At 46.4% G+C, this 14215-nt stretch overlaps 1 protein-coding gene across 1 annotated transcript in view; it reads right to left on the bottom strand.

Annotated features, from left to right (window-relative positions):
- SLC33A2 (solute carrier family 33 member 2) overlaps positions 1 to 1307 on the bottom strand; it is a 114649-nt gene extending 113342 nt beyond the window's left edge. The window contains exon 1 of the mRNA XM_088466126.1: positions 1227 to 1307. The gene's annotated coding sequence lies outside the window, so the exon portion shown is untranslated. The remainder of the gene's footprint in view (positions 1 to 1226) is intronic.
- Positions 1308 to 14215: the final 12908 nt, after the last annotated feature.

The raw sequence follows: 14215 nt of genomic DNA, 5'->3' as shown, positions 1-14215 counted from the left end.
ACCCTATAGATAATCTACACCTGCTATATATATATATATATATATATATATATATATATATATATATGATCATGTAACTGCAGGGTAACTATAATATACAACATACCCTATAGATAATCTACACCTGCTATATATATATATATATATATATATATATATAATGATCATGTAACTGCAGGGTAACTATAATATACAACATACCCTATAGATAATCTACACCTGCTATATATAAAGATCAGGTAACTGCAGGGTAACTAGAATATACAACATACCCTATAGATAATCTACACCTGCTATATATAATGATCATGTAACTGCAGGGTAACTATTATATACAGCACACCCTATAGATAATCTACACCTGCTATATATATATATATATATATATATATATAATGATCATGTAACTGCAGGGTAACTATAATATACAACATACCCTATAGATAATCTACACCTGCTATATATAAAGATCAGGTAACTGCAGGGTAACTAGAATATACAACATACCCTATAGATAATCTACACCTGCTATATATATATATATATAATGATCATGTAACTGCAGGGTAACTATAATATACAACATACCCTATAGATAATCTACACCTGCTATATATAATGATCAGTTAGGTGCAGGGTAACTATAATATACAGCACACCCTATAGATAATCTACACCTGCTATATATAATGATCAGGTAACTGCAGGGTAACTATAATATACAACATACCCTATAGATAATCTACACCTGCTATATATAATGATCATGTAACTGCAGGGTAACTATAATATACAACATACCCTATAGATAATCTACACCTGCTATATATAATGATCAGGTAACTGCAGGGTAACTAGAATATACAGCACACCCTATAGATAATCTACACCTGCTATATATAATGATCAGGTAACTGCAGGGTAACTATAATATACAACATACCCTATAGATAATCTACACCTGCTATATATAATGATCAGGTAACTGCAGGGTAACTATAATATACAGCACACCCTATAGATAATCTACACCTGCTATATATATATATATATATATATAATGATCATGTAACTGCAGGGTAACTATAATATACAGCACACCCTATAGATAATCTACACCTGCTATATATAATGATCAGTTAGGTGCAGTGTAACTATAATATACACAATATAAGGATGACATAACTGAGGTATAGGAAACACACTATAGTCTCATTGGATGATACCTGTGTTAAAATGTATGAACTCTGGAGGCAGCCATGTCTGTATGTCATGTGACATTCCTGGCGGCCATCTTAGTACACCCAGACTGAGGAGGTGTGACAGGAGCTCCCCCCTTATTTGTATGAGTCAGGTGACGCAACTTCCGGGAGCAGAGGGCGGCCATCTTAGTACACCCAGACTGAGGAGGTGTGACAGGAGCTCCCCCCTTATTTGGTTGAGTCATGTGACGCATCTTCCGGGATCAGATGGCGGCCATCTTAGTACACCCAGTAGCTGGCAACAGGTGAAGTCCTGCAGCATGTGGAATAGCCCAGTCTGTGACTATACCCTGTCCATTTCCTATATACTGCCCCCTGTCCATTTCCTATATACTGCCCCCTGTCCATTTCCTATATACTGCCCCCTGTCCATTTCCTATATACTGCCCCCTGTCCATTTCCTATATACTGCCCCCTGTTGGTCAGATTATACAGGACCATGGATCATACACAGACTCTGGCTCCAACATGTCCCCTTTCCCCTGGTATAGTCACTATGCTCTGCTCCTGGATTCCCCACCTCAGTTATGATTGCAGCCACCATATGTTGAGCTAATGAACATCAGAAATCCGGCTTCAAATGGTTCCTGGGTTTCCGACATCGAATCCAGCAATGTGATAGCAGCTAGCCATCGCGTCACAACCATCAGTATATCCCAGACCCTCCAACATGACCCCTTCCATCCCCTACACAAAGCTCTGCTCCTGTACTCCCCACCTAATGTATGACTGCAGCCACCTGTGGTGTAACACCTGTCTCATCTATTACCTAGCTCAGCGCAGGTGTCTGCAGTCATACATTATATACACAGTGCTCTGCTCCTGTACTCCCCACCTAATGTATGACTGCAGCCACCTGTGGTGTAACACCTGTCTCATCTATTACCTAGCACAGCACAGGTGTCTGCAGTCATACATTATATACACAGTGCTCTGCTACTGTACTCCCCACCTAATGTATGACTGCAGCCACCTGTGGTGTAACACCTGTCTCATCTATTACCTAGCTCAGCGCAGGTGTCTGCAGTCATACATTATATACACAGTGCTCTGCTCCTGTACTCCCCACCTAATGTATGACTGCAGCCACCTGTGGTGTAACACCTGTCTCATCTATTACCTAGCACAGCACAGGTGTCTGCAGTCATACATTATATACACAGTGCTCTGCTACTGTACTCCCCACCTAATGTATGACTGCAGCCACCTGTGGTGTAACACCTGTCTCATCTATTACCTAGCTCATTACAGGTGTCTGCAGTCATACATTATATACACAGTGCTCTGCTCCTGTACTCCCCACCTAATGTATGACTGCAGCCACCTGTGGTGTAACACCTGTCTCATCTATTACCTAGCTCAGCACAGGTGTCTGCAGTCATACATTATATACACAGTGCTCTGCTCCTGTACTCCCCACCTAATGTATGACTGCAGCCACCTGTGGTGTAACACCTGTCTCATCTATTACCTAGCTCAGCGCAGGTGTCTGCAGTCATACATTATATACACAGTGCTCTGCTCCTGTACTCCCCACCTAATGTATGACTGCAGCCACCTGTGGTGTAACACCTGTCTCATCTATTACCTAGCACAGCACAGGTGTCTGCAGTCATACATTATATACACAGTGCTGCTCCTGTACTCCCCACCTAATGTATGACTGCAGCCACCTGTGGTGTAACACCTGTCTCATCTATTACCTAGCTCATTACAGGTGTCTGCAGTCATACATTATATACACAGTGCTCTGCTCCTGTACTCCCCACCTAATGTATGACTGCAGCCACCTGTGGTGTAACACCTGTCTCATCTATTACCTAGCTCAGCACAGGTGTCTGCAGTCATACATTATATACACAGTGCTCTGCTCCTGTACTCCCCACCTAATGTATGACTGCAGCCACCTGTGGTGTAACACCTGTCTCATCTATTACCTAGCTCAGCACAGGTGTCTGCAGTCATACATTATATACACAGTGCTCTGCTCCTGTACTCCCCACCTAATGTATGACTGCAGCCACCTGTGGTGTAACACCTGTCTCATCTATTACCTAGCTCAGCACAGGTGTCTGCAGTCATACATTATATACACAGTGCTGCTCCTGTACTCCCCACCTAATGTATGACTGCAGCCACCTGTGGTGTAACACCTGTCTCATCTATTACCTAGCTCAGCGCAGGTGTCTGCAGTCATACATTATATACACAGTGCTCTGCTCCTGTACTCCCCACCTAATGTATGACTGCAGCCACCTGAGGTGTAACACCTGTCTCATCTATTACCTAGCTCAGCACAGGTGTCTGCAGTCATACATTATATACACAGTGCTCTGCTCCTGTACTCCCCACCTAATGTATGACTGCAGCCATCTGTGGTGTAACACCTGTCTCATCTATTACCTAGCTCAGCACAGGTGTCTGCAGTCATACATTATATACACAATGCTCTGCTCCTGTACTCCCCACCTAATGTATGACTGCAGCCACCTGTGGTGTAACACCCTGTCTCATCTATTACCTAGCTCAGCACAGGTGTCTGCAGTCATACATTATATACACAGTGCTCTGCTACTGTACTCCCCACCTAATGTATAACTGCAGCCACCTGTGGTGTAACACCTGTCTCATCTATTACCTAGCTCAGCACAGGTGTCTGCAGTCATACATTATATACACAGTGCTCTGCTCCTGTACTCCCCACCTAATGTATGACTGCAGCCACCTGTGGTGTAACACCTGTCTCATCTATTACCTAGCTCAGCACAGGTGTCTGCAGTCATACATTATATACACAGTGCTCTGCTACTGTACTCCCCACCTAATGTATAACTGCAGCCACCTGTGGTGTAACACCTGTCTCATCTATTACCTAGCTCAGCACAGGTGTCTGCAGTCATACATTATATACACAGTGCTGCTCCTGTACTCCCCACCTAATGTATGACTGCAGCCACCTGTGGTGTAACACCTGTCTCATCTATTACCTAGCTCAGCACAGGTGTCTGCAGTCATACATTATATACACAGTGCTCTGCTACTGTACTCCCCACCTAATGTATAACTGCAGCCACCTGTGGTGTAACACCTGTCTCATCTATTACCTAGCTCAGCACAGGTGTCTGCAGTCATACATTATATACACAGTGCTCTGCTCCTGTACTCCCCACCTAATGTATGACTGCAGCCACCTGTGGTGTAACACCTGTCTCATCTATTACCTAGCTCAGCACAGGTGTCTGCAGTCATACATTATATACACAGTGCTCTGCTACTGTACTCCCCACCTAATGTATAACTGCAGCCACCTGTGGTGTAACACCTGTCTCATCTATTACCTAGCTCAGCACAGGTGTCTGCAGTCATACATTATATACACAGTGCTTGCTCCTGTACTCCCCACCTAATGTATGACTGCAGCCACCTGTGGTGTAACACCTGTCTCATCTATTACCTAGCTCAGCACAGGTGTCTGCAGTCATACATTATATACACAGTGCTCTGCTCCTGTACTCCCCACCTAATGTATGACTGCAGCCACCTGTGGTGTAACACCTGTCTCATCTATTACCTAGCTCAGCACAGGTGTCTGCAGTCATACATTATATACACAGTGCTCTGCTCCTGTACTCCCCACCCTAATGTATGACTGCAGCCACCTGTGGTGTAACACCTGTCTCATCTATTACCTAGCTCAGCACAGGTGTCTGCAGTCATACATTATATACACAGTGCTCTGCTCCTGTACTCCCCACCTAATGTATGACTGCAGCCACCTGTGGTGTAACACCTGTCTCATCTATTACCTAGCTCATCACAGGTGTCTGCAGTCATACATTATATACACAATGCTCTGCTCCTGTACTCCCCACCTAATGTATGACTGCAGCCACCTGTGGTGTAACACCTGTCTCATCTATTACCTAGCTCATCACAGGTGTCTGCAGTCATACATTATATACACAGTGCTCTGCTCCTGTACTCCCCACCTAATGTATGACTGCAGCCACCTGTGGTGTAACACCTGTCTCATCTATTACCTAGCTCAGCACAGGTGTCTGCAGTCATACATTATATACACAATGCTCTGCTCCTGTACTACCCACCTAATGTATGACTGCAGCCACCTGTGGTGTAACACCTGTCTCACCTATTACCTAGCTCAGCACAGGTGTCTGCAGTCATACATTATATACACAGTGCTCTGCTCCTGTACTCCCCACCTAATGTATGACTGCAGCCACCTGAGGTGTAACACCTGTCTCATCTATTACCTAGCTCAGCACAGGTGTCTGCAGTCATACATTATATACACAGTGCTCTGCTCCTGTACTCCCCACCTAATGTATGACTGCAGCCATCTGTGGTGTAACACCTGTCTCATCTATTACCTAGCTCAGCACAGGTGTCTGCAGTCATACATTATATACACAATGCTCTGCTCCTGTACTCCCCACCTAATGTATGACTGCAGCCACCTGTGGTGTAACACCTGTCTCATCTATTACCTAGCTCAGCACAGGTGTCTGCAGTCATACATTATATACACAGTGCTGCTCCTGTACTCCCCACCTAATGTATGACTGCAGCCACCTGTGGTGTAACACCTGTCTCATCTATTACCTAGCTCAGCACAGGTGTCTGCAGTCATACATTATATACACAGTGCTCTGCTCCTGTACTCCCCACCTAATGTATGACTGCAGCCACCTGTGGTGTAACACCTGTCTCATCTATTACCTAGCTCAGCACAGGTGTCTGCAGTCATACATTATATACACAAGTGCTCTGCTCCTGTACTCCCCACCTAATGTATAACTGCAGCCACCTGTGGTGTAACACCTGTCTCATCTATTACCTAGCTCAGCACAGGTGTCTGCAGTCATACATTATATACACAGTGCTCTGCTCCTGTACTCCCCACCTAATGTATGACTGCAGCCACCTGTGGTGTAACACCTGTCTCATCTATTACCTAGCTCAGCACAGGTGTCTGCAGTCATACATTATATACACAGTGCTCTGCTACTGTACTCCCCACCTAATGTATAACTGCAGCCACCTGTGGTGTAACACCTGTCTCATCTATTACCTAGCTCAGCACAGGTGTCTGCAGTCATACATTATATACACAGTGCCTGCTCCTGTACTCCCCACCTAATGTATGACTGCAGCCACCTGTGGTGTAACACCTGTCTCATCTATTACCTAGCTCAGCACAGGTGTCTGCAGTCATACATTATATACACAGTGCTCTGCTCCTGTACTCCCCACCTAATGTATGACTGCAGCCACCTGTGGTGTAACACCTGTCTCATCTATTACCTAGCTCAGCACAGGTGTCTGCAGTCATACATTATATACACAGTGCTCTGCTCCTGTACTCCCCACCTAATGTATGACTGCAGCCACCTGTGGTGTAACACCTGTCTCATCTATTACCTAGCTCAGCACAGGTGTCTGCAGTCATACATTATATACACAGTGCTCTGCTCCTGTACTCCCCACCTAATGTATGACTGCAGCCACCTGTGGTGTAACACCTGTCTCATCTATTACCTAGCTCAGCACAGGTGTCTGCAGTCATACATTATATACACAGTGCTCTGCTCCTGTACTCCCCACCTAATGTATGACTGCAGCCACCTGTGGTGTAACACCTGTCTCATCTATTACCTAGCTCAGCACAGGTGTCTGCAGTCATACATTATATACACAGTGCTCTGCTCCTGTACTCCCCACCTAATGTATGACTGCAGCCACCTGTGTGTAACACCTGTCTCATCTATTACCTAGCCTCAGCACAGGTGTCTGCAGTCATACATTATATACACAGTGCTCTGCTCCTGTACTCCCCACCTAATGTATGACTGCAGCCACCTGTGGTGTAACACCTGTCTCACCTATTACCTAGCCCATCACAGGTGTCTGCAGTCATACATTATATACACAGTGCTCTGCTCCTGTACTCCCCACCTAATGTATGACTGCAGCCACCTGTGGTGTAACACCTGTCTCATCTATTACCTAGCTCAGCACAGGTTGTCTGCAGTCATACATTATATACACAGTGCTCTGCTCCTGTACTCCCCACCTAATGTATGACTGCAGCCACCTGTGGTGTAACACCTGTTCTCATCTATTACCTAGCTCAGCACAGGTGTCTGCAGTCATACATTATATACACAGTGCTCTGCTCCTGTACTCCCACCTAATGTATGACTGCAGCCACCTGTGGTGTAACACCTGTCTCATCTATTACCTAGCTCAGCACAGGTGTCTGCAGTCATACATTATATACACAGTGCTCTGCTCCTGTACTCCCCACCTAATGTATGACTGCAGCCACCTGTGGTGTAACACCTGTCTCATCTATTACCTAGCTCAGCACAGGTGTCTGCAGTCATACATTATATACACAGTGCTCTGCTCCTGTACTCCCCACCTAATGTATGACTGCAGCCACCTGTGGTGTAACACCTGTCTCATCTATTACCTAGCTCAGCACAGGTGTCTGCAGTCATACATTATATACACAGTGCTCTGCTCCTGTACTCCCCACCTAATGTATAACTGCAGCCACCTGTGGTGTAACACCTGTCTCATCTATTACCTAGCTCAGCACAGGTGTCTGCAGTCATACATTATATACACAGTGCCTGCTCCTGTACTCCCCACCTAATGTATGACTGCAGCCACCTGTGGTGTAACACCTGTCTCATCTATTACCTAGCTCAGCACAGGTGTCTGCAGTCATACATTATATACACAGTGCTCTGCTCCTGTACTCCCCACCTAATGTATGACTGCAGCCACCTGTGGTGTAACACCTGTCTCATCTATTACCTAGCTCAGCACAGGTGTCTGCAGTCATACATTATATACACAGTGCTCTGCTCCTGTACTCCCCACCTAATGTATGACTGCAGCCACCTGTGGTGTAACACCTGTCTCATCTATTACCTAGCTCAGCACAGGTGTCTGCAGTCATACATTATATACACAGTGCTCTGCTCCTGTACTCCCCACCTAATGTATGACTGCAGCCACCTGTGGTGTAACACCTGTCTCATCTATTACCTAGCTCAGCACAGGTGTCTGCAGTCATACATTATATACACAGTGCTCTGCTCCTGTACTCCCCACCTAATGTATGACTGCAGCCACCTGTGGTGTAACACCTGTCTCATCTATTACCTAGCTCAGCACAGGTGTCTGCAGTCATACATTATATACACAGTGCTCTGCTCCTGTACTCCCCACCTAATGTATGACTGCAGCCACCTGTGGTGTAACACCTGTCTCATCTATTACCTAGCTCAGCACAGGTGTCTGCAGTCATACATTATATACACAGTGCTCTGCTCCTGTACTCCCCACCTAATGTATGACTGCAGCCACCTGTGGTGTAACACCTGTCTCATCTATTACCTAGCTCAGCACAGGTGTCTGCAGTCATACATTATATACACAGTGCTCTGCTCCTGTACTCCCCACCTAATGTATGACTGCAGCCACCTGTGGTGTAACACCTGTCTCATCTATTACCTAGCTCAGCACAGGTGTCTGCAGTCATACATTATATACACAGTGCTCTGCTCCTGTACTCCCCACCTAATGTATGACTGCAGCCACCTGTGGTGTAACACCTGTCTCATCTATTACCTAGCTCAGCACAGGTGTCTGCAGTCATACATTATATACACAGTGCTCTGCTCCTGTACTCCCCCACCTAATGTATGACTGCAGCCACCTGTGGTGTAACACCTGTCTCATCTATTACCTAGCTCAGCACAGGTGTCTGCAGTCATACATTATATACACAGTGCTCTGGCTCCTGTACTCCCCACCTAATGTATGACTGCAGCCACCTGTGGTGTAACACCTGTCTCACCTATTACCTAGCCCATCACAGGTGTCTGCAGTCATACATTATATACACAGTGCTCTGCTCCTGTACTCCCCACCTAATGTATGACTGCAGCCACCTGTGGTGTAACACCTGTCTCATCTATTACCTAGCTCAGCACAGGTGTCTGCAGTCATACATTATATACACAGTGCTCTGCTCCTGTACTCCCCACCTAATGTATGACTGCAGCCACCTGTGGTGTAACACCTGTCTCATCTATTACCTAGCTCAGCACAGGTGTCTGCAGTCATACATTATATACACAGTGCTCTGCTCCTGTACTCCCCACCTAATGTATGACTGCAGCCACCTGTGGTGTAACACCTGTCTCATCTATTACCTAGCTCAGCACAGGTGTCTGCAGTCATACATTATATACACAGTGCTCTGCTCCTGTACTCCCCACCTAATGTATGACTGCAGCCACCTGTGGTGTAACACCTGTCTCATCTATTACCTAGCTCAGCACAGGTGTCTGCAGTCATACATTATATACACAGTGCTCTGCTCCTGTACTCCCCACCTAATGTATGACTGCAGCCACCTGTGGTGTAACACCTGTCTCATCTATTACCTAGCTCAGCACAGGTGTCTGCAGTCATACATTATATACACAGTGCTCTGCTCCTGTACTCCCCACCTAATGTATGACTGCAGCCACCTGTGGTGTAACACCTGTCTCATCTATTACCTAGCTCAGCACAGGTGTCTGCAGTCATACATTATATACACAGTGCTCTGCTCCTGTACTCCCCACCTAATGTATGACTGCAGCCACCTGTGGTGTAACACCTGTCTCATCTATTACCTAGCTCAGGCACAGGTGTCTGCAGTCATACATTATATACACAGTGCTCTGCTCCTGTACTCCCCACCTAATGTATGACTGCAGCCACCTGTGGTGTAACACCTGTCTCATCTATTACCTAGCTCAGCACAGGTGTCTGCAGTCATACATTATATACACAGTGCTCTGCTCCTGTACTCCCCACCTAATGTATGACTGCAGCCACCTGTGGTGTAACACCTGTCTCATCTATTACCTAGCTCAGCACAGGTGTCTGCAGTCATACATTATATACACAGTGCTCTGCTCCTGTACTCCCCACCTAATGTATGACTGCAGCCACCTGTGGTGTAACACCTGTCTCATCTATTACCTAGCTCAGCACAGGTGTCTGCAGTCATACATTATATACACAGTGCTGCTCCTGTACTCCCACCTAATGTATGACTGCAGCCACCTGTGGTGTAACACCTGTCTCATCTATTACCTAGCTCAGCACAGGTGTCTGCAGTCATACATTATATACACAGTGCTCTGCTCCTGTACTCCCCACCTAATGTATGACTGCAGCCACCTGTGGTGTAACACCTGTCTCATCTATTACCTAGCTCAGCACAGGTGTCTTGCAGTCATACATTATATACACAGTGCTCTGCTCCTGTACTCCCCACCTAATGTATGACTGCAGCCACCTGTGGTGTAACACCTGTCTCATCTATTACCTAGCTCAGCAAAGGTGTCTGCAGTCATACATTGTATACACAGTGCTCTGCTCCTGTACTCCCCACCTAATGTATGACTGCAGCCACCTGTGGTGTAACACCTGTCTCACCTATTACCTAGCTCAGCACAGGTGTCTGCAGTCATACATTATATACACAGTGCTGCTCCTGTACTCCCCACCTAATGTATGACTGCAGCCACCTGTGGTGTAACACCTGTCTCATCTATTACCTAGCTCAGCACAGGTGTCTGCAGTCATACATTATATACACAGTGCTCTGCTCCTGTACTCCCCACCTAATGTATGACTGCAGCCACCTGTGGTGTAACACCTGTCTCATCTATTACCTAGCTCAGCACAGGTGTCTGCAGTCATACATTATACACAGTGCTGCTCCTGTACTCCCCACCTAATGTATGACTGCAGCCACCTGTGGTGTAACACCTGTCTCATCTATTACCTAGCTCAGCACAGGTGTCTGCAGTCATACATTATATACACAGTGCTCTGCTCCTGTACTCCCCACCTAATGTAAGACTGCAGACACCTGTGGTGTAACACCTGTCTCATCTATTACCTAGCTCAGCACAGGGTGTCTGCAGTCATACATTATATACACAGTGCTCTGCTCCTGTACTCCCCACCTAATGTATGACTGCAGCCACCTGTGGTGTAACACCTGTCTCATCTATTACCTAGCTCAGCACAGGTGTCTGCAGTCATACATTATACACAGTGCTCTGCTCCTGTACTCCCCACCTAATGTATGACTGCAGCCACCTGTGGTGTAACACCTGTCTCACCTATTACCTAGCTCAGCACAGGTGTCTGCAGTCATACATTATATACACAGTGCTCTGCTCCTGTACTCCCCACCTAATGTATGACTGCAGCCACCTGTGGTGTAACACCTGTCTCATCTATTACCTAGCTCAGCACAGGTGTCTGCAGTCATACATTATATACACAGTGCTCTGCTCCTGTACTCCCCACCTAATGTATGACTGCAGCCACCTGTGGTGTAACACCTGTCTCATCTATTACCTAGCTCAGCACAGGTGTCTGCAGTCATACATTATATACACAGTGCTCTGCTCCTGTACTCCCCACCTAATGTATGACTGCAGCCACCTGTGGTGTAACACCTGTCTCATCTATTACCTAGCTCAGCACAGGTGTCTGCAGTCATACATTATATACACAGTGCTCTGCTCCTGTACTCCCCACCTAATGTATGACTGCAGCCACCTGTGGTGTAACACCTGTCTCATCTATTACCTAGCTCAGCACAGGTGTCTGCAGTCATACATTATATACACAGTGCTCTGCTCCTGTACTCCCCCACCTAATGTATGACTGCAGCCACCTGTGGTGTAACACCTGTCTCACCTATTACCTAGCCCAGCACAGGTGTCTGCAGTCATACATTATATACACAGTGCTCTGCTCCTGTACTCCCCACCTAATGTATGACTGCAGCCACCTGTGGTGTAACACCTGTCTCATCTATTACCTAGCTCAGCACAGGTGTCTGCAGTCATACATTATATACACAGTGCTCTGCTCCTGTACTCCCCACCTAATGTATGACTGCAGCCACCTGTGGTGTAACACCTGTCTCATCTATTACCTAGCTCATCACAGGTGTCTGCAGTCATACATTATATACACAATGCTCTGCTCCTGTACTCCCCACCTAATGTATGACTGCAGCCACCTGTGGTGTAACACCTGTCTCATCTATTACCTAGCTCATCACAGGTGTCTGCAGTCATACATTATATACACAGTGCTCTGCTCCTGTACTCCCCACCTAATGTATGACTGCAGCCACCTGTGGTGTAACACCTGTCTCACCTATTACCTAGCCCATCACAGGTGTCTGCAGTCATACATTATATACACAGTGCTCTGCTCCTGTACTCCCCACCTAATGTATGACTGCAGCCACCTGTGGTGTAACACCTGTCTCATCTATTACCTAGCTCAGCACAGGTGTCTGCAGTCATACATTATATACACAGTGCTCTGCTCCTGTACTCCCCACCTAATGTATGACTGCAGCCACCTGTGGTGTAACACCTGTCTCATCTATTACCTAGCTCATCACAGGTGTCTGCAGTCATACATTATATACACAATGCTCTGCTCCTGTACTCCCCACCTAATGTATGACTGCAGCCACCTGTGGTGTAACACCTGTCTCATCTATTACCTAGCTCATCACAGGTGTCTGCAGTCATACATTATATACACAGTGCTCTGCTCCTGTACTCCCCACCTAATGTATGACTGCAGACACCTGTGGTGTAACACCTGTCTCATCTATTACCTAGCTCAGCACAGGTGTCTGCAGTCATACATTATATACACAGTGCTCTGCTCCTGTACTCCCCACCTAATGTATGACTGCAGCACCTGTGGTGTAACACCTGTCTCATCTATTACCTAGCTCAGCACAGGTGTCTGCAGTCATACATTATATACACAGTGCTCTGCTCCTGTACTCCCCACCTAATGTATGACTGCAGCCACCTGTGGTGTAACACCTGTCTCATCTATTACCTAGCTCAGCACAGGTGTCTGCAGTCATACATTATATACACAAGTGCTCTGCTCTGTACTCCCCACCTAATGTATGACTGCAGCCACCTGTGGTGTAACACCTGTCTCATCTATTACCTAGCTCAGCACAGGTGTCTGCAGTCATACATTATATACACAGTGCTCTGCTCCTGTACTCCCCACCTAATGTATGACTGCAGCCACCTGTGTGTAACACCTGTCTCATCTATTACCTAGCTCAGCACAGGTGTCTGCAGTCATACATTATATACACAGTGCTCTGCTCCTGTACTCCCCACCTAATGTATGACTGCAGCCACCTGTGGTGTAACACCTGTCTCATCTATTACCTAGCTCAGCACAGGTGTCTGCAGTCATACATTATATACACAGTGCTCTGCTCCTGTACTCCCCACCTAATGTATGACTGCAGCCACCTGTGGTGTAACACCTGTCTCATCTATTACCTAGCTCAGCACAGGTGTCTGCAGTCATACATTATATACACAGTGCTCTGCTCCTGTACTCCCCACCTAATGTATGACTGCAGCCACCTGTGGTGTAACACCTGTCTCATCTATTACCTAGCTCAGCACAGGTGTCTGCAGTCATACATTATATACACAGTGCTCTGCTCCTGTACTCCCCACCTAATGTATGACTGCAGCCACCTGTGGTGTAACACCTGTCTCATCTATTACCTAGCTCAGCACAGGTGTCTGCAGTCATACATATATACACAGTGCTCTGCCTCCTGTACTCCCCACCTAATGTATGACTGCAGCCACCTGTGGTGTAACACCTGTCTCATCTATTACCTAGCTCAGCACAGGTGTCTGCAGTCATTCATTATATGCACAGTGCTCTGCTCCTGTACTCCCCACCTAATGTATGACTGCAGCCACCTGTGGTGTAACACCTGTCTCATCTATTACCTAGCTCAGCACAGGTGTCTGCAGTCATAC

This window comes from Taudactylus pleione, unplaced genomic scaffold (assembly GCF_031769625.1).
Source record: "Taudactylus pleione unplaced genomic scaffold, aTauple2 ptg002512l, whole genome shotgun sequence".
Classification (NCBI taxonomy): domain Eukaryota; kingdom Metazoa; phylum Chordata; class Amphibia; order Anura; family Myobatrachidae; genus Taudactylus; species Taudactylus pleione.
Note: the sequence above shows the minus strand (reverse complement) of the source record. Positions and strands in the feature narration are given on the sequence as shown.